Raw genomic sequence first — 23176 nt, 5'->3', positions numbered from 1 at the left:
ATTGGGAGAACGAGGCACATTACCAGTTATTATTTTGGTCAATCTCTCAAAGGTAGAAGAAATCCAAAGAAATGCTTATTAAAATGCCCAAATCCACCAAAAGGAAGAGTTTAATAATCATAGAATTTCTCATAAATAAGTTCTAGGTTGGATAAAAGCAAAAACGTATTAAATATCTGTCACATAACATGTAATCTAAATCATGTCGTCGAGTTAGCAACGTTAAACAAAAACGCTCTAATGGAAGGCAACATATTTTTATTATTTCCACTTATTTTATTCATTTTGCTAATTTTCTTTTTTAATTATTAATTTATTTTTCTTTGTATTTTTAGGTACACTATATTTTTTATTGAGCTCAAAATTACATTCCTGACATTGGTTTGAATGGAACTTTAGGATTTTTAATAACGAAAAAGAAAACCAAATTTGGTTCCCAATAGGAACCTATCACACGTTAACAAAGCCTTTTCCTTTTCTGGTGCACATTAGCAAAATTATTTCCATGAATTTTATTGTAAGACAGATTACTAATTCAATTAAAGTGTGACCACGTTCTACTGATGATAGTCTAATGAGCTTGATTCTCACAAATTTTATTCTAGGACAGATTATTGATTCGAATAAGGTTTGACCACATTCTACTAAGGATAGTCTACTGAATTTGCCTTATATTTATCTCGACTCATACCCAGCCGCCATACAAACAAACCCCCACGTGCATTTTAGTCCTCCCTCAATGCCCATTCATCTTTTTATTTCTCTACTCTAAACCCTAACAACCGTGTACTTTCTAAAGATACCCAAGACCCCTCACCGCTCCTCTGATCTAACCACAACTGTTGTTCATCACTTACGAGATCTAAACAACACCATCGTGCTCTCACTGTCAATGTCCATTATCAAATCAAAAAATTTTGAGGTAAATAATATTAAGCCAACCTTTATTATACTTTTACTAATATCCATCTGCCTTTTGCCTTTTGCCTTTTTCGAAAACTTCAGCGTTGATATATACTCCGAAAATTTCTCTTTTAAGCGGTCAAACCCATCATAGTAACATAGTCAACCACTCATCATGTCGAACATCCCCATTATCATCTTATGTTTTATAACCAGCTCCGTACGCATCGCTAGACATGGGGAGTTTTTTTTTTATATCTTCTAATTTGTTTTATTTATTTCGTATTGGTACAATACTCTTTAAGTGAGGAGATTGAATCGAATCAAAAATTTCCCTTGCTTTTTATATGCTTGAACTTTGGGATGCTTTAGTTGGGATATGTTGAGTTTTCGGTTGAATATCTTGAGTTTTTTTGAACATTTTAGAATGCCATGAAAGTTTTGTATATATTTTTGTTTGGATTAACATACATGAACGTGGATAATGGATTAGTGTTTTTAAAAAATTATGATGACATATCACGAGTTCGCTGATTGAAAATGTACTTAACTTAATGCTAGCTACACATTTTGGTAAGATTTGAGACTCTGAAGCAATTCCTTATATTCTTGGTCATTTTCTTTGTCTTGAGTGTGCCAAACTTAGCATTTATATTCTAGAACTTACTTGTGAATACATATTATACTACAGTTTAGATTTGATGCTTTGAAATGATAGGGCACTTAGGATTTACTCATTTTTCATACATTCGAACATGCTTACCCATTTGATTTCCTTTAGTTAGCCACTTTGAGCTATTCTCCATTTTCTTTGTTTTACCGCACTTTAAACCCAAAGCCTTTGATTTCGTCTCTCTTTTGTTGCCTTTTTTTTTAGACAATAGAACAAGTTGTCCCATGAAAAATTAAAAAAGAGGGAAAAAAGGTCTTGAAAAAAAAACAAAAACAAAAAAACAAAGAGTTCAAAATGAAAAAACAATAGAAGAAAAAAGGGTTGAAGTTTGTTGGTTGAAAGTTGAAATTCTTTGATTTTTTGAGTTTTGTTTGATATTATTTTGTAGATTTGGTCTTATGAGCATCTCTTTTTCTTGACTATTGAGCTTATATTTTTGTCTTTTACCATAATTTTACCTATGCTCCATTACAACCCTTGAAATACCTATTGATGTTTGCATCATATCCATATACAATGAAGGAGATTTGATTCACTTACAAGCCTACGATCATATTGTGTTATGTTTTGACTTTTAGAGTTGATTACTCCCTAAACACTTTAAGAGTATTTAGTGAATCCATGCGAGAGTGTTAGGTCTTGTTGCATTTGAAATTAATGGATTTGTGGGATGTTCTAATTTTTCCATAAATTTATTTTAGGGTACTACTAAATGTACCAATTCAAACCAACTTTTTAGCACCATTTACTAAACTTATCAATAAAATCATTATTTATAAAGCACCATTATGTTTTGTCTCCTTCACGTGGGACTCGAATTTGTCTCCTTTCTCTCATTCTTTTTTTTTCTTTACAAAATAAAATTAATTATTTTCATTTAACGCGAAAAGAATGAGATTTGCATTGAAACCCGGTTTGTCAGTTTAAGCACTCCTAAAATCGGATACTTGAAACATCTGGGTCGAGACACATATCGAGAAATCATCGACCAAGATTTACACACCCCTAGCGCACATTGGTTTGAGCTTGGCGTGCGCAATCTCATCCATTGATTTTTGGCCATCGTGTTATTAACTATTAGATGATCTGACTAATGTTAGAATATAAAAATAACATTGCATTTGCATGAGAAGTCTCATATGTTAGTCGTAAGGAAGAGTTAAATATTAATAACAAAAAATATATTCGATATTTTTATATATTTTGAGTTAAATCAGAAAAAATTATGAATTGAGAATATATATATTAAAATAAAAAAATTGTAGGTTCTGATTTGTTTAAATTATTTCAATTTCAAATTAATTTTATTTTTTTGTTACATATTAATTTTTTTTATTTAAATTTTCAGGTATCACAAATATTTTTAATCAAACAAATTTATAACATATATGAGACTTTTGATCGAATAACACCCAACCCGTGCGTCACACATTAACATAACTCATTTACCTATTTTTATTTCTTTGCCACCCATACACCCTACACATTTATTAAAAAAAATAAAGAAATAAAAATGATGTCCTCTCTCTCCTTTTCTATTATTCTATTTGATAAATGTCGAATATTACATATTTTTACTATTATTTACTCATCATTTTTCCTTTGATATATTGATTTATTTCTTTTTGGGTTTATTTTAGACATGAGCTTTGGATTAATTAGCCCAAAAACCTACATATTTCGACAATCCAATAAGCTTATCCAAAAAATAAAGCAGAATTATCTTGAATATTTAATTTGAAATTTACTTGAGATAAGGTTATCCAAAAGATGAAGCGAAATTCAATCAGAACTATAAGAATTAAATATTTATTTTTATCTTTTGGGATAAACCTTTTAAATTTAAGATTTTTAGTTGATTATTTTATCATTATCTTTTATTAATGAATTAATTATTTTATTTACTTAGAACTCTTGGGTTATGAATACTAAAGGTTCAATCTTTATAGACATATTGAAAATTATATTTCTTTGGACATTTATTGAAGTTATGCTTTTCTTTCATTATTTTCTTTCCACAATGCTAAACATGATTAGCTAAACTCCACTTAGCCTAAAGCTTTGTGAAGCTCAATTCTAAACCATGAGAATTGAGTCTTGTTCTTCATAACTTTGGATAGCGTTCTTTGGTTCTTTGGAACTAGGAGTGACAATTGTTCATTCCTTTAAATTTACTTTATCTTCAATCCAAAAAAATGTCGTTGTCTTGAAGGTTGTTTTGGTTTACGATTAAGAAAACAGATCGGTTAGTCATAATTCAGCTTCATGTGAACAAACTTAGTGATAGTCCACTAAAGGGAATCCAGATTGAGTTTGATTCTCAAATAGATGCTATAGCTCGAGTCGGGCTATTCCAACACTCAAACCTATCTCGATGCTAACGACCAAATTTCAGAGATATGATTGTAAATTTCAGTTAACCCAAGAGAATAGTTAGTTGCGAAGGTTGTACTCCATTGACTATAATTGGCGTGCATCAAGGAAAGAAAATTTATTTCGATGATTGATCAAAATTAAGGCTAAGCAAAGCCTAAGGATATATTATCTCAATTGAATTCTTCTTCCATATTTACTTTATTTACTTTCTCATCATTTTTTTATCATTTATTTACTTTCATTATTTCTAAATTTCCAATTTTACTTTTTGGAGTTAAACCCAAGGATCAAAACAAGCAAATTTGACATACTTTCGTAGTATCTGTGAATCTATCTCTACTTTTCTATACTACTTTCATTATTTATTTGAGATTAACGTATTTATTTTTTTGGCAAATTCGCTGCTTGTAAAAAATTTAATTTATTTTGCCCATATTTCAAAATTCAAAAGAAAGAGGGGGAGCGTCTGGTGTTCAGTTCACTCCCTCCTTTTATAAAGTTTGAAATACAAACAGTGACAAACAAGATCTCTCCTCTCTCTCAAAATAGCAAAATAGAAAATCAATTTCTGGATTGATTTCATTTTCACGCCCAGAAAACAAAGTAAATCAAAACCATAGAAAAAATGGAGAAGTACGAGAAGCTAGAGATGGTAGGGAAGGGCACGTATGGCAAGGTCTACAAGGCGAAAGATAAGGCAATTGGCCAATTGGTTGCCCCGAAGAAGACCCGTCTGGTGATGGACGACGAAGGTGTCCCTTCCACCTCTCTTCGAGAGGTTTCCCTCCTTCAAATTCTTTCTCAATCCCTCTACATCGTTCGTCTCCTCTGCATCCAGCTCGTCGATACCAACAAAAATAGTGGCTCCAAGGCCAATCTCTACTTGGTCTTCGAGTACCTCGACACCGATCTCAATAAGTTCATTGATTTCCATCACAAGTGTCCCAACCCCAGACCTCTCCCTCCCTCCATCATTCAATCATTTCTCTTTCAGCTTTGTAAAGGTATCACCAATTGCCACAGCCACAGCGTCCTCCACCGCGATCTCAAGCCCCAGAACCTTCTACTTGACAAGGAGAAGGGGATTCTCAAAAATCGCGGATATGGGCCTTGTCTTTTCTTTCACTATTTCTCTCGAGAGCTACATTTATTTTAGTGATATTGTAATATTTGTTTTAAAATTTATGTAAATGTTTGTTAATTTTTTTAATTTAAATTTATCATGAATTTATATTAATTTTAAATTTTTGGAATGTTTATTAATTAGGAAAATGATCGTATTTTGGAGACATTTATTCGAAACACGAAGATACTGACACCAACATGTATTTGGTCGTATATGTCTTCCGTCGTGTTCGGGTAAATTGCGGAAGTTGTTGGCGGTTGCAAACTCGAACCCACCTTAATTTCTGCATTAATTGAGATATGGAGACCGGAGACACATATTTCATCTTCCATGTGGAGAATGTGCAATTACATTGGAGGATTTCTCAATACATTTGGGGCTTCCCGTTGATGGAAATATTACGTGTGGTGTGGCTGATGGTGATTGGCATTCACTATGCATGGAGTATCTTGGAGCTTCTTCGCTAGATTTCATTGGAGGTCGAATATCTTTATCATGACTAAAAGCCAATTTTAAAGTTTTGAATGAAAATGCTTCCGAGGATGAAGCAAAGGCATGTGCTCAGGCATATATACTACGAATCATTGGAGGAATATTGATGCCCGAAAAAATCTCGCAACCAAGTGCATTGTATGTGGTTGCGTCATCTTATTGATTTCGATGAAGCGGGAAGATACAGTTTGGATGTCGCAGTTTTGGCATTTCTCTTTAGAGAAATGTGTCATGCAACAAATTATAGTAAAGTTTCTATCGGTGGATGTTTGATGCTTCTCCAATCATGGGCATGATTCTGCATGCCTTTCTTATGCCCGATCGTTAATGAGCCATATGCATTCCCATTATTATTGAGGTAATTTCATAACTAAATTTTGATTTAAATATTTTTAATTAAATATGGTGATATTTAGTTTATATTATATTTCATAGGTGGTCGATGAAAAGAAAGAGTCATAGAGATATCTTTAGTGAACTAGAGGAAATCCGTTTAATTATTGATCAAAAAGTTGGGTCTGAGGTACGTCTTTAAATATGAATAATTTAATTTAAAATGCTTGATATAATTAGAATATTATATTTATTAGAATTATATATTTATGTTTCAGTTTCAGTGGATACCTTATGCGAGCGATGAAATAAATGCTTGCATCCCACCCCACCTGAGTGGGCCATTAGATGTTTGGATGTCAGTTGTACCACTTATATGTTATGCTATTGTTGAGTGGCATCCGATTGATCGTGTGCCCGTCAGTTTTGTTGTACGTAATATATTACTAGAACACCTATCAATTTAGACAACATGCATAACATAAACAGACGAGGAAATAAAGAGGTTAAACACAGAGATTTGCATTGGTAAACGCTTGCCCCCAATAGTTTTACGCTAAAACTGGTCAGATGGTTACGGATAATAACTATCTTCATTGGTTTAATAAAAACGAGGGGTGAGCATTCATAGGATCCGAGATAGACGTCAACCGTCACAATATCATCGTCCCTTGACTCGTGGACGGAGAGAAGCCGCTACCGGTTTGGCATTAGTCACACCACCATAACCATCACAATATTCATCATCTCCACCGATGATGATACCACAGGGGTACATGCCCAGCCCACCAGTTCAGATGCCATCTTCGCAAGGGTATATGCCAAGCCCACCAGTTCATATGTCATCTCCACAGGGTTACATTCCTAGTCCACAGGGGTACATACCTAGCCCGCAAGGTTACATGCCCAGCCCGCAGGGTTTTATGACACCCCATGGAGGTGTATATACTCCTATGCTTAATGATCCAACATATGGTTCATATGCATCTTATTTGGCTAGCGGTGCTTCTCCACAAACACATCTACCTCCATGTGGATCATAGACATTGATGCCAATATTTTCACAGTTTTCTCAGTTCTTTTTGAGTGGTGAGATTGTTAATAACACTCCTCCAGGGTCGTTATTTTATACATACCCTTCATCATCATCCATGTCGAATGAACAAAATGTCGATGATGATGATGATAGTGAAGATGAGGAGAATGAAGAGCAAGTTATACAAAGAAATCCTCAGCGAAATAGACAACCACCGCCATGTGGAACTCATTCGAGAAGACGACATCGTTGATCCAGTCACGTATATTAATAGTTGTATTTTAAAATTTTATGTAATTTTGCAATGTTATTTAAATGTTTAATGGTTGTTACAATAATTTTTTAAAATGTAAATTTAAATTCAACATTAAATGTTTGTTAAATTTTTTAAAAATGCAAATCCAAATTCAACTTAATATTCCAATTAAAATTTAAAATTGTATTCGAAATTCAAAGTCAACTTCATATTCCAATTAAAGTTTACCAAGAAAGTGACATTACAATTGAAACTTAAATTACATTGCCTTGTAAAAAAAAATTCAAAAATATTTTCACAATAAGACTTAATTTTGGAGTAGAATGAGTAGTAAATTTCACTTTTTAACTTTAAATAATAATTAATATATTATAAATAATATTTAATATATCCGAATGACTGATTCATTTTTTATTGAATAAATTTGTACAAACTTTTCAAAAAAAAATTGTATTTCAACAGCTTCAAACTCTATAACGAATAATAGGTGTTGATGTGAATAATATCCGTCGGGGGACATCACACATAATAGGGCAATTATAACATATTCTCTGACAAAAAGGAAATGTGCATCCCACAAGAAGCACTTTCATCACATTGTTGCTTCCCCTCAAACATGATAGGTGTTGATATGAATAGTACCCACCGGGGGACATGACACATAATAGGACAATTATAACCTATTATCTAACAAAAAAAGGAAAGGTGTGCCCCACAAGAAGTGATTTCACCACATTGTAGCGTCCCCTTAAACATGATAGGTGTTGATGTGAATAGTGCCTCACCGGGGGACATGACACATAATAGGGCAATTATAACCTATTTTCTGACAAAAAGGAAAGAGGCGTCCCACAAGAAGCAATTTTACCACATTGTTGCGTCCCCTCAAACATGATAGGTGTTGATGTGAATAATGCCTCGTCGGGAGACATGACACATAATAGGGTAATTATAACCTATTTTCTGACAAAAAAGGAAAGTCACGTCCCATAAAAAGCGCTTTCACCACATTGTTGTGTCCCCTCAAACATAATAGGTGTTGATGTGAATAGTGCCCCACCGGGGGATATGACACATAATAGGGCAATTATAACATATTTGCTGACAAAAAAAAGAAAGACGTATCCCACAAGAAGCGTTTTCATATGAATAGTGCCCCCATTATAGACATTATTAAATGCAACATATTCTAAAATTTCAAAACACATATTTGCTCCCAACCTTTCAATCTCTCATACTCTAAAATTCTCAAACTCTCAAACATATATTCTATAAAAATTAGTCGTCTTTCTGTTGTTGTTTACTATGATGGAGAAATTCATGAATCTGATGAGGGGGTTGTTTTTTAATCAGATCATTATATTCCCTTAACCTTGAAGAGAAACATCACTCTTGAGGAGTTAATCACAAAAATTTCATTAAAAATTCGTGTTGTAGGTAGGAGAAGACTATTTTCACTTCAATATAGATTTCCTACTGAACTTTTTCCAGTCACATATACATCATTTCAGCTTTCCAACGATGATGATGTTACTATGATGGTTGATGCTCATATGGGAAGTTCACAATCTCTTATTGAAATGTATGCCACTTTTATTGAGGTTCGTACGTCACGTGGTCTCTCATATTCCTCTCACTATGGCTTTGCGTATCAAGCTGATCAAGTTGACAGCATGACACAACTTATCTGTAATGATTTCACATCATTAATGGCAAATCCAATACTAGATGTCATGCCATCAAGTTTAATAGGAAGGCATTCATCAGCAACTAATTATAATCTCAACCCACGTGGCTTCACCAATAATCCATATAGAAACATCTCTTCTACTTCAAGGGGTAGACATTTATCTTTCATTGTTTTCGAGTTACACATGGAAATGCCATCGACACATCAGTCTGTTCATAACCCATATGATACAATATCTTCAAGTTCAAGAGGAGGACACGTAAGCAGTAACTTTTTTGACCTCAATATTGGATTATATGAGGAACCCTAATCTCCACCAGAAGAACCTCTTCGTGTGCAGGTAGTGCTGAAACGGGATTATTCATTGAACCTGACTTACCACAATTTAACGTATACTCTGATGATGATGAGGATGACGTTCCCATAAATAAAAAACCAGTCTAACTTCCTGCACATATGTATGGGGTTGATTATGATGTAATGTACGAGCCTAAAATTTCGGATCTCCGTAATGTTTGTAACTATGGATTTCAGTCATCAGTCAATGATAGTGACTTATATATTGGAATGGAGTTCGCATTGAAAGAGGAAGCAATGATGGCAATAAAGAGTTACAATATTTGTAACTAAGTTTACTCCCAAGTTGATCGATCTACCACAGAGAAATATATTTGCTACTGTGCCCAACATGACAACAGATGTAAGTGGATGATTCGTGTATCAAAGAGAAAGAGGAAGAACAACTTATGGGAACTAACCAGATATAACGGTCCTCATACGTGTTGTGCAAGAGGTATAAACCAAGACCATCCCAACTTAGACTCGAACATTATTTGCCAAGCTATCATGCCCATTGTGAAGCAAAGTTCTCATATAGCTGTTGCAATGTTGATTTCTGCTATACAATCACAATATGGGTACAATGTCTCTTATAAAAAAAGCTTGGAAGGCAAAACATAATGCCATTGTCAAACTTCATGGAGAATGGGATTCCTCTTACAACGAGCTGCCTAGTTAGTTTCAAGTTATGCAAAGACTTAATCTCGGGACAATTATTGAGCTCGAAACTCAACATCATTACGTGAATGATCGAGTGGTTCGCGATCGCTGCCAATTTTACTGTCTTTTTTGGACTTACCCTCACTGTATTAATGCAGTGAAGTATTGTGAACCAAATGTCCAAATTGATGGTATTTTCTTGTATGAGAAATACAAACAAGTTTTATTATTGGTTGTGGTTCAAGATGGTAACCGCAATATTCTTCTTGTTGTGTTTGCCCTCGTTCAAGCAGAAGACACTGAGTATTGGGCTTTTTTTTTTAAAACTTTACGTTTACTTGTTGTCACAAGGGAACTCGTATGCATCATTTCAGACCGAGGAGCAGGGATAAAAGCAGCAATGGACTCTTTGGGTCCAATGTGGAAACCCCCACATGTTCAACATCGTTATTGTGTCTGTCATATTGATGCAAACTATTATGGAAAATACAAGAAGAATGATGAACGTCAGTTAGTCATGCGCATGGGTATGCTACTTTTTTCCATTTTTTCAATCATTTTCATATTACTTATTTATACTTCATATTAACTATTACATATTCCTTATGGCTTAGGTTACAAACTCTTACCTCAAAGGTTTAAGTCTATGCTACAAGAATTGTTTGGCAAAAATAAGAAGGGATAGGAGTACATTATGGACATCAACAAAGAAATGTGGACAAATGCTTATGATGGGGGAATCACTATAGTCATATGACAGCTGGAGCAATCAATTCAACCTTAAAGGGGGCAAGTCATTTACAAGTCATGGCGTTGGTCAAAACGACTTATTTTCGTTTGGGTCAACTATTTGCAAAGCTCGGTGGACAAGCTCTTACGTGGATGCAGAACGACCATTTTTATCACCCAAGACTAGTAGTTAATTTACAGAAAAAGTGGTTGCATCAAATGACATGTTGGTTACAAATTTTTCTCGCACCCGTGAATTATTTCATGTAACCAAAATGCCACGTCCTCTTCAAGGGATTGAAGCTAACTCTTTCAGAGTTAATCTGCAAGAGAGGTGGTATGCTTGTGGTTTCTTTCAATCACTCAAATATCTATGCTCTCATGTCATAACAGCTTGCTCACATTCTCATTTGGATTATAAAAGTTGTGTTAATCTCATACCAACTTTCACAAGTATTCAAGGTATATGAATTTGAGTTTCCGCCCATAGGTAACGAAAAAGACCCAAATGAGATTTAAACTTGGCTTACAATTATACCAGATTTGTTGCTATTGAGAGACTCAAGTCGTCCAAAATTCACTTGAATACATTGTGATATGGATATTCGGGAGAGGTCAACAGAACAAAAAAGATGTGGGCATTGCAAAAACATCGAGCACAATAAGAAAAAATGTCCAGCTCTTTTATTATCACTTAACTGTTAACCCTTACTTATGTAATTGTATTTTCTATTTCAATGAATGTCTTTGTTTCTAATATTTCAATGTAATTGCACTTTCCGTAGTTTCCCAACGTATGTGTATTTTCTACCTAAATTTTTCACTTACCTCTTACTTCAAGTGATTAACATTTTCAATTTAATTGAACCTTACCCTAAAGCACTTTAAACTACACAACCTTAACGAACCATTGACCTACCAAATCCTTCACTATTTTCACCTTAACGAAACATATAACACTTTAACCTAAAATTACTCCACCTTAAATACAAAATTAAAAAATAACATTCAACAATTCTTAAATCATAACTGAAACTCATTACATAATAAATTATCAATTTATAATAACCTTAAACCCTAAACTTAAACACTAATTCAAAAACAAAGGAAATGTGCATCCCCTGAAACGCTCTTTCCATCGTAGTACCACATCAACTGGAAAGAACTTCCCCTGAAGCGCGCCTGATATCTACATCAGCAAATCCGATTAAAGAACATTTTCGGGAGAGCACCTTATTGTCACATCAGCCGAAAAAGTGTTACTTTGAGAAATATTGGCAAAACAGTGTTATATCGAGCATATTAAGATTATAGGTTGATATTTAGGTCAAATCGCCCAGAGGTCTTGGTTGCCTCGAAACACCAAAGAGGTGTTTTGCCTCGTTCTCACATGCAAATCAAAAACCAAGGAGAATATCAGAAAAATGGGAAGATTTTCTCCCATCAGCAGCTAATACAACATCAAAAATATAGAAATGTGGCTTTCTTCCCCTTAGGAAATCAAAATATAACAAGCAAAGTCAAAGAGGGGGCATCGGTTTTTGTTTCCCATTATCAACAGAGCACAGATATCACAAAAAAATGAAGCAAAAAAATCATAATCTCTGGAGGAAGCATAACCGGACAAGGGGGAACACAAAAAAACCCATCATCATCTCTGTTTCAAAAAAAAGGAATACCATCGAAAGAAAAAGATCGGATCTTTATCATCAGGAAAAAAAAGAGAAATACAGACTTTTTACAAAGTGAGATATTAGCAACCAAAAACAAAAAAGGGACCTTTTGGAAACAAAAAACCATCGAGTAACCAAAACCAGGGAGAAATATAAGAAAAAGAACCAAGATCTTATCTTTAAAGATCTTCGTTTGTTCCACTGAAGGGGGAGTCCTTCAAAGTGTCGAAGGAACATTGTCATTATTCACTGGAGACTAGTAACCTTCCAACGTCGAAGGTAACATTCCACTACTAATTCATGTTTAGATTCGAGCCTTTTTGGATCTTGTTTAGTTTTCTTTCAAAAAAATGAAACAAAAGTCAAGAGGGAACTTCTGCTGTGCGGCACCTAAAAAACGGCTAAAAAACGGCATGACCTGTTAAATAAGTGATCGGTTAAAATTTAGACCGGTTATGTTATATCATTTAACCGGAAATATTATCAAGTACAATAATATATTAGGTAAAACTTATATAATGTAATAGGTAGCGCTTATATTGACCTATTTTCTAACTAAACAGATATATTTAAATCGGTAACATTGCAAATTTACCTATTACATTTAATTATCGGTTTTGATGTTTTTGGGATTGATACAATTTTAAATGTATCGACACTTTATGTGTGCACCTCGTTGTGCTTTCATTTTGGGAAAAAAGTATCGACACATAATTATAGAGTGTCAATACATAATGTAAACCTATTTGCTAATTAACCAGTATATTTTTACCGGTTACATTGTAAATTTACCTGTTACATAATAATTATCGATTTTGGTGTTTTTTGGATTGATACTTTTCATAAATGCATCGACACTTATGCGTGCACCAGTTTGAGTTCTTCAATCAATAGTTTCAATGACACAAAATCCTAACAAAAAAAAAATAAAACTAAAACTGACCTAACTTTATCTTATGGAGATAATAAGAGTATATCATAAGTTTGCGTTGAGAGATGTCTGTTTCTGGGTTTTTGTTCTTTGAGAAACTTATAACATGGTGGATTTCTTACTGGGTTTTGCTTAAAATATCTAACTTTTTGTATTAAAAAATGAAAATTCTGAAATAAAAATGACCACACAAGCACACTTTTTTACTACCGATTTTGTCATTTCGAGACTGATTTTGTCATATTTTTACCTGTTATATTGTTATAGATCGATACATTTTTATAAAGTATCGACACTTTATTTGCGTTATAACTTCTTCTCTTTTAAATTCCAAAAGTGTCGATACTTATAATAAAGTATCGACACTTTCAACATATCCGGTCGCTCTTTACCGGTTTTGTCATTTCGAGACCGGTTTATTTTTACCTGTTATATTATTAAGGATCGATATATTTTTATAAAGTATCGACACTTTATGAGCGCTATAACTTCTTTTCTTTTAAATTCCAAAAGTGTCGATACTTATAATAAAGTATCGACACTTTCAACATATCCGGTAGCGCTTTACCGGTTTTGTCATTTCGAGACCGATTTTGTCATATTTTTACCTGTTATATTGTTATGGATCGATACATTTTTATAAAGTATCGACACTTTATTAGCGCTATAACTTCTTCTCTTTTAAATTCCAAAAGTGTCGCTACTTATAATAAAGTATCGACACTATCAACATATTCGGTAGCGTTTTACCTGTTTTGTCATTTATAGACCGGTTTTGTCATTTGTTTACCTGTTATATTGTTATGGATAGATACATTTTTATAAAGTATCGACACTATCAACATATCCGGTAGCGCTTTACCTGTTTTGTCATTTATAACGGTTTTGTCATTTGTTTACTTGTTATATTGTTATGGATCGATACATTTTTATTAAGTATCGACACTTTCAATATATCCGGTAGCGATTTACATGTTTTGTCATTTATAGACCGGTTTTGCCATTTTTTTACCTGTTATATTGTTATGTATCAATATATTTTTATAAAGTATCGACACTTTCAATATATCCGGTAGCGTTTTACCTGTTTTGTCATTTATAGACCGGTTTTGTCATTTTTTTACCTGTTATATTGTTATGGATTAATATATTTTTATAAAGTATCGACACAAACCGACAAGCTAAGTTTGTCGGTTGCTAAATTTTTTAATATTTCTTCATGATTTCCACCTATTACATTATTATTACTCGATATTTCCGATAATGCTAAACCGAATTTATCAAATATCTTTTAATACATCCGATAACGTCATATATTAATAGTATATTAATCCACCTTTCCTGAGATAACCCAAATCAAGAAAGTTGAGCGGCGGCAGAAAGTGATGTAAACGCGGGTTTGATTTTAACTTTAGCCTTAATAAAGCTTTGTTGTTATTTTTATTTTTTTGTTATTATTATCATTAGGTGTCGCTTTGCTCTGGACCTAGGGTTAGACTTTTTTGTTTCATTTAAGTTTTGGATATTTTACACTTGTAAACCTTTCAAGTTTTAATGGATTTTAATAATTCCCTTGACTTTTTCAAGTTCCTTTTAATTTTATTTGACTTTTTGACTTTCATTTTCCTTTAGTTTTTATCACATCCTGATGCATGCTTATTTTCATTTTATTTTTACTCCATTGTTTCAAATGATACATGTTTATGTACCTTAATCCGTTCATTATTTTATTTTTGTCTTGATATGCTTTTGTATGCTTGTCGTGAGTTTATTTTGCTTTTGGTCCTGTTTTGTCACGTCTTCTTATGTTCGTCTCTGCTCAAATTTGCCCTCGTGTATTGATATTTGTTTAGCTTTCATGCCTTTTTTATTATTTCTTTAATATTACTTTATTTTCAATGTATTTTAGTGCCGAAAATATATTTTATTTATGGCTCTCATCATTCGTATATTTCATCCATATTTTAGTATTTTTTATTCTGTCTCTTTTCGTAGACCTGTTTAGTTAAATTTCGAATTTATTTGTGTTGCCCTATTGTGCATGTTCATTATAGCCCTAATATTATTTTATTTACATGGCATAATACATACATATATATATATATATATATTTGGTTTTCGATATATTTTATTGGTTTCGTTAATGAATATGTTTCTTTAAGATTATTATTTTGTGAGGAGAGTCATGGAAACACGCCTTAACTGATAAGGAACGTGTTTCTGAGAATTGTTTGTACAAATTAGTATCCTTTTTGTATTTGGATAATTTCTAAAAATATTAAATATGTACATTTTATTTCTTTTTAAAAAATAATATATATATATATATATATATATATTCAAGTGATTTTTTTTATTTTATTTTTTATATATTAAATAAATAATTTAAGAAAAACATGATAATGACATTTTGTATGGAGAATATATAAAAACGCGCTTTAACTGACAATGAGTGTGTTTTTGAGGATTAGTCACACAAAATAATTCCCTTTTTGAAATTTTTTCTAATAGAATCATAATTTAAATGTATATTCGAATTTGCAAATTCTAATATTTAGATGACGTATAATCGTTTAGGTACCGATTTTGGAATTTGCAAATTCCAATAATTTTGTGTCTCCTGATGGGGTTGATCTTCTATCCGTATGTTCTTATTCTTTTTCTACAACAAAACATCATATTATACTTATGCTTTGTCTACTATGAACTCGTTCTTTCCCCCTCTTTATTTCATACAAACTATAGTTGATGAAGTAGTCTCCTTTTAGCATCAACGATGCTACATATTATAGTTTAAGGGGGGAAAAAGAGGTAGGATTTAAAATTCTTTTGGTGCTTCTATTAAGCTGCTAACAAGCAAGCACCAATAAAGTTCATTTATGTGTTCATGTAATGATTTTATAAATTTATATCCGATATAATTATAAAAAGAAAGTTTGTTAATTTGCTGTATTTTATTTGGATTCTTTATATTTCTTAAAATATGCATATCCGACAGATTTAGTTACAATTATATAGTATAGATAATTGAATATGATCCTCAAAATATATGAAAAAGTTTAGAGAAAAGGGTTGGACGATAATTGTATTCGGCACATACCCAAGCATAGGTCTACCTTCTCAGGAAGCCTAAAGGGTCTTCAAATTCTCATTCTTCGACACTCATCCAAGTATGCTATGATCATGACTCCACTTGTGATTAGGACCAAAAGGGTAGAGAATATAGAGAGAAAAACCATTGAAGCAAATTAGAATCCACTTCGACTCTTCGTTGCATGTGATTTAGTATTATAGCAATGGTCTGAGTATTCAAAAGTAAAAACTATTTAAGAATAGGAATAACAATCAACTAGCAGTATACACGAAATTTCTCAGTTATATCTGTCGACTCATCTTTATGCATAGGTATACGCACAGCAAAAGAAGGAACTGAATGTAATTGCATTGGTGCCTGCCATTTACTCGTTTAATTTTATTCCCTTAGCATCTTGCAAGAAGTGTTAGACAAAATGGTTAATCTGAGATAAAATAATAATAATAATAATAATAATAATAATAATAAATATTATTATATAATCGAACAAAGCAAAATAAATAAAACTTAAAGTAGAGGCAAGAAATTGGTTTACTCATATTTAGATACTGAATCGTATGAGTAGAGTAACATAAATCGAAGAAGAATTTTGTTGAGGCATGTATGAACAGTTTCCTTAAGACAAATTTGTCCTCTCCTCGGTGCTTTGAGTAACGTTGGATGTCGGTCTCTCAGGATACAACAACAAACGATCACAACAGTAAGCACAACCGTAGTGATCAGTCAAACACAATCTTGTCTTTCTCTATCTCCGGAAAGAATGAATTTGGAAGGAATTTTCTAAGTGTTATCATAATTCAGCTTTGTGAATTGTGTCTCAAAGTTGTCTTTGTAACTTGTGTTGTGTTATATTTTAGAATTGTGCCTTAACTAGCCTATATATAAAGGAGGAAATAGATTGAAGGGTTAAGACCTTTCGATGAAATGACTTAATCTTTCAATTAAAGGACTTATCCTTTTGATGAAAAATGCTTAACCTTTTCATGAAATGATTTAATCTTTTCATGAAGAGAATTATTGAATAAATATGATTGAATGGATGCAACTTTAAACCAAAAATTAAGTTCATTCATCAAGTGACATTACTTATTATTAATTAGCTATAAATAGCATCAATTCATTCAATAATTTTTCCAACAATCCTCCACAGGAATGAACTCGATATAGTGATAGATTCTACGTTCGATATTTGCATATGATAGGTAGGCATCCCCCTTTGAATCATCCCTTGTGAAAATATGTTTACCTTATTGGCTGTCCAGTAGACGTGTGTCCTTGAACTGTCTCGTCGTTAGTGTAAGCGATGACATAACTCACAAAAATATCTCACTGACAAGAATTTGGTTCTCATGGTTATGTCTATATAGTCGTTGACATCTCCTGGTTCTGTAAGAGTTTAGAGAACTATTCCCCAATAGTCTCTTTGAAGCAGCTTCACTTCACTCTCACATAGGTGACTTATGTTGTTCGGCTCACCAAAACACATAGTGGTAATTAAAAGAATTGCTTAACCTTTTCCACGTTTTAGTCATTGTTTTCATCGTAGGAATGGACTTGGGGATAAGAACCCCCATAATGACCTTACAAGGACTATGCAACTAGGTTGTCCCATTGAACTTAGATCTTGGGATCTCTAGTCAACTAAGTTGGGTTGTCCTTCACATAGCGCCTTAAATATTAATGGGCTTTAGTCACATTCCTTTCGATGTTTATCAACTTGATCTCGATTCAACTCATTGTTTAGCAGATCCACAATGTTATCTTTTGATCTTAAAAAATCAATATAGTTAACTCTAGTTGAGATCAATTGTTTATTAATATTATGTCGACGACGTATGTGTCTCGACTTACCATTATACTTATACAAGGCACCCCCACACTTTGATGTAGTTTAAGGAAAGTTTTCTACATTTCATTAACTCATATGGTGTATGGCCTATTTTTTTTGAAGTTGCCTTATTTAAAGGTAATTTGCTAATAAAATAGCTTCCTCCACAACTCATAACATGGTCAAATGACATTCATAATTCTTTAGCAATCTTATGGATACTATACACTTCATATGGTGTATCTGACAATCCATTCAAGATGTAATAACGACATAGAAACCTAAAATGCTTTCAAGTTTTAATGACAACAATGTCTATCTCATCCTTTCTATGAATAGGAGGATTATCCTATATTTGACCATATTCAGCATGATTAAATATAACATCTTATGTCACTTTGTCTTGAAATTCTATCCATGAATTTCACATGCTTCTCGTTGTGGCTCACAACCACTGACATCATTGAATTTTATTCAAAGTCTAAATAGGAATCAACATTTCAAATCACGAGTTAGGTGAATCAGTGGTTACCATTGTTTCGTTTAAAACACGTAACCAGAATTTGTAAATATTCCAACAATAAATGAAAGTTAATTCAATTTATTTTACCGTTTGTTTCTGTTAAACAAAATGTAATTAGAAATTAAAATTCTAAAACAAAATTTGTAACAATGGTGTTACCTCCAAACGATTAAAACCCTGAAACAAAATTATAGGCCTGATTTTTGTTCAAAGACATTATAATTCTGTTCAATACCTTATTTATTGCAACAAATTTTAGTCAAAACTAAAATCCAACAATTGAGTAATTTATGTTAAACGGCGGGAATTTAGTAAAACTAAAACCTGAAACAGAAATTTACTATCAACACTATTTTGTTGAATTCGTTAAATGTCAGGATTTAAAACTAAAATCCGAAAAAAAATTAACTTTTGTTGGACTACGGGATTAAAACCCAAAACAGAACCAATTTCTGTTGAACAATGAGAATTTAATAAATTAATTCTCGAAACAGAACTAACTTCTGTTGAATGGTGGGAATTTAATAAAATCCGAAACAATAGTATAATCTCAATGTATAAATACACATTCCATTTTGATTTCTTGATCGAAATTCACCATTCGTCAAAAAAAATATGAGCCTTATCACGTTACATCAAGGCTTGTCGACGAGATAAAATAGAGATTTTTTTTCTTTGAATCTGCAAAAGGTTCTGAAGTCATAACACAAAGTTAATAGGGTCTTACCCTATGCATCCATAATGCCTTCAACTTCCTTAAGGATTGAGCATGAATATAACTATTTGTTAATCTTCTAGGAGCCTTTTACACGTGCAATTTCCTTCCTATCCGGTCAATGTGATTTCAACCACCACAATTATTAGCCATTAGAAATGACTCGTCAAATTATTCATTTCCTCATGTAATAACACCAAAAAGTAAATAAATCAATGAATTTTAATATGACTTAAAACCCAATAGATATGTAACCTTTTCCAAGGTTAAGATGACTTTAAAAAACTGTGTATTTGAAAAATCATTATAAATTTATGTGATAGAAATTTCTCACCATAAAAGCAATATTTATTGAAGTGAAATTGCACCAAAATCAATACTAAACGCATAATCAATCTTCAATGCGTGAAAGTCGACATGATTTTTAAGAACCTTTCTTTGGAGATAGAAATCTTTTCCAACATGTCGATTCTTTCTTCACTCTAAATGAAAAATCAACATGCAACTTTGACTTGCAAATTTCTTTGAATTTTCCTTGAACCACAATTTTTTCTTTGAATTTACAATTGCATTGCAAGTAATCAATAATCATCATTAATACATTAAAGCAAGGTTACCTTATAGATAGACATTTTATCTTACCCCATGTCATTTGAATATGTTTTCAAAACCTCAATTTATTATTGAGGAATGTGAACTTCACCACATAAAGTACAATCTCCATATAAAAAGATAACTTTCGAATGCTCCTCCTATGGCAGTAATTCTTTTTGCTTCATTCGTACGATTAAGAATAAACTTATAATCAAGTTTGTCGAGAATTTAAAATAAGAAAGAATATGTCTTAAGATTGTTAAACAAAATGGTTAATCCGAGATAAAATAATAATAATAATAACAAATATTATTTTATAATCGAACTAAGCAAAATAAATAAAACTTAAAGTATAGGCAAGAAATTGGTTTACTCATATTTAGACACTGAATAGGATGAGTAGAGTAACATAAATCGAAGAAGAATTTTGTTGAGGCATGTATGAACAGTTTCCTTAAGACAAATTCGTCCTCTCCTCGGTGCTTTGAGTAACGTTGGACGTCGGTCTCCCTGGATACAACAACAAACGATCGCAATAGTAAGCACAACCGTACTGATTAGTCAAACACAATCTTGCCTTTCTCTATCACCAGAAAGAACGAATTTGGAATGAACTTTCTAAGTATTATCATAATTCAACTTTGTGAATTTTGTCTCAAAGTTGTCTTTGTAACTTGTGTTGTGTTATATTTTAGAAATGTGCATTAACTAGCCTATATATAGAGAGGAGAAAATGGATTGAAGGGTTAAGACCATTCGATGAAATGACTTAATCTTTCAATTAAAGGACTTATGCTTTTCATGAAATGATTTAATCTTTTCATGTAGAGAATTATTGAATAAGTATGATTGAATGGATGCAACTTTAAACCAAAAATTAAGTATATTCATCAAGTGACATGACTTATTAGTAATTAGCTATAAATAGCATCAATTCATTCAATAATTTTTCCAACAAGTAGGTCAGTTTCAAGTTGCATATAATTTCATAACAATATAACACATAAATCTCCATGTTCGTGATTTATCGATTTACTTCTGCATTACCTGCACATTTTTTAGGCTAATAGCTTGCTGCATTTTGGTTATTGCAGAAAATGCTTAAATATGAACCTGCAGAGAGAACATCAGCAAAAGCAGCAATGGATCATCCTTGTTTTGACAGCCTTGACAAGTCCCAATTTTGAATTTGCAATGCTTTTTTGTTTGACGGATTTTACTTTTCTTGCTTAGAATGGTATATTGCTATTCACTGGGTGATCCAAAGTATGTGTTGGGAAATCAGCTGTCATCAACTATGATCCAAACAATATTTTACAAATGAATCTTAGATTGGCTTCTGTGTTGCCTTTCGTTAAAGTTTGTAATGCTTGATACATCAACTAGTTACATGTGAAACTATTCTTCGTACTGATTTAATGTGGCTTGAATCTTTTCATTTTGAGCATCTTCGGGTGGGATGATTTCAAGTTCTTCATATATATATTACATTAGTGCATGGCTACATATATTGAGGAAGTTTACATATTTTTCTCAAAATGTATTATCAGGCCCGACCCAATACATGTGTCAGATGGGCCTTAACCCAGGACAGCATGTTTGAGGGCATCAGTTTCCTAGTGCTTATAATGTGTATATATATATATATATTTAGCCCCAAAAAATTAGCCCAAAACACCTTATCCAAATGTTAATTTCCTTGAAGCTCAAATGAAAAAAATTACCAAAAAAATTAACCAGTGCAGTATAATTCACGTTTATTTTTCGAAGTTTATTTCCTTTTCGTTCCCACCTTTTAATTTGCCAGCTCTGTGACTGTTTGGTTCTTTCCCTTCTCTTCCTCAAACCCAAAGTCCAAGATCTTTCTCAATTATCATTTTTTCATAAGCTTCGGAGGAGGTGTCAGTGGTATGATATTTTTGTTTTTGAGTTTTTCAATTTATTATTCATTCAGTTCTTCATGTTGTTCATGTTTGATTTGATGTTTGTTGTTCTGGGCATGCTTGATTTTGCCTTCATTTTAATCTGATTTGTGTTTTTCTTGATTTTAATTCCCGTGATTGATCATGTTAAATGATGCTAAGACGAATGGCTCTATGGGGCCAGCGCTAAAAATCCTTTGTTGCCTTAAGATGATTATTTTTTGCTTTAATAAAGAATGCTGATTAGATTGTTGATTGTGGGAACATCATCTTGATGTTTTGGATTCTGCATTGTTAGATGCATCATGCATGGACAGAATACATTGCTCACCTTCATTCAAATTGAAAAGCTGCTCTATATATTTGCAATTTGTTTGCTCACCTTCATGCAATGCACTCATTAATAACTTTAGAAAGTCCATGGTTCTTGTCGGAACCGTCTTTCGGTTGGGCCCCGGAATCGGGCTTCGACTTGGATTAAATGAATTGGAGTCGCCACAGACCACTTTAAAACGATTTTAGGTGGGTCGGACACCATCTTACCTAATCTGCGTTGTACCAGAAACGTGTCGGGTTCGGGAGTCGGTTACGATCAAGGAAGGATTAGCACCCTTGAACCGCCCTTTCGGTACCAATTAATTTGTCGGTTGTCTTAGTTGCGAAAAGTTAAAAATTTAAACTTAAATTTAAAAATCCGATTCGAAATACTTACCTCTGATTGATTGGATTTTTTCTAAAAAAGGAAGATCGAAAATGTTAGATAAAAATAAATATATAAGTATTAAAGCAATCGAAAAAAAGGGAAAAAAGTATCAAAACGAAAAAAAATGAAAAGAAAGTGGCCAAATCAAAAGAGAGGGAAAAACAGTGACCAAATTGAAACATGCGAAAAATACCTGGGCCATTCTTGAATGAAACATAAATTGGTGATCATAACGTGAACATATTAAACTCAGGACCCGAATTGAAATGTCAAAAGTTACATTCAGTGACCAAATAGTAACAAATAAAACTTACACTGACCGAGGATGTAGTTTACCCACGAATTAAATTACAGAAACCCCCTCCCTAAAACGACGTCGCATGGAGGGGGTATATATGGCCGAAAATCGGCCCAGACTGCCTCAACCATCTCATTTTTTCATTGCTCTCTCTCTCTCATAAAACGAGAGAACTGAGACTCTCTCTGGCCTCTCTCCTCAAGGCGATTTCCGGCCGCCACTCCGGTGGCCCTCGTTGCTCCGACCGCCGCCTCGGCGGCCGAAAAACCAAGACTCGCCCCA

General features: G+C 32.9%; 1 pseudogene; it reads left to right on the top strand.

Moving 5' to 3' along the window:
• Positions 1-4577: 4577 nt before the first annotated feature.
• Positions 4578-21158, top strand: LOC120176218 (annotated as a pseudogene).
• The last annotated feature ends 2018 nt before the right edge of the window (positions 21159-23176 follow it).

The sequence above is a fragment of the Hibiscus syriacus genome, unplaced genomic scaffold (genome assembly GCF_006381635.1).
Source record: "Hibiscus syriacus cultivar Baekdansim isolate YM2019G1 unplaced genomic scaffold, ASM638163v2 tig00112231_pilon, whole genome shotgun sequence".
Taxonomy (NCBI): domain Eukaryota; kingdom Viridiplantae; phylum Streptophyta; class Magnoliopsida; order Malvales; family Malvaceae; genus Hibiscus; species Hibiscus syriacus.
This window is presented reverse-complemented; position numbering and strand designations above follow the sequence as displayed.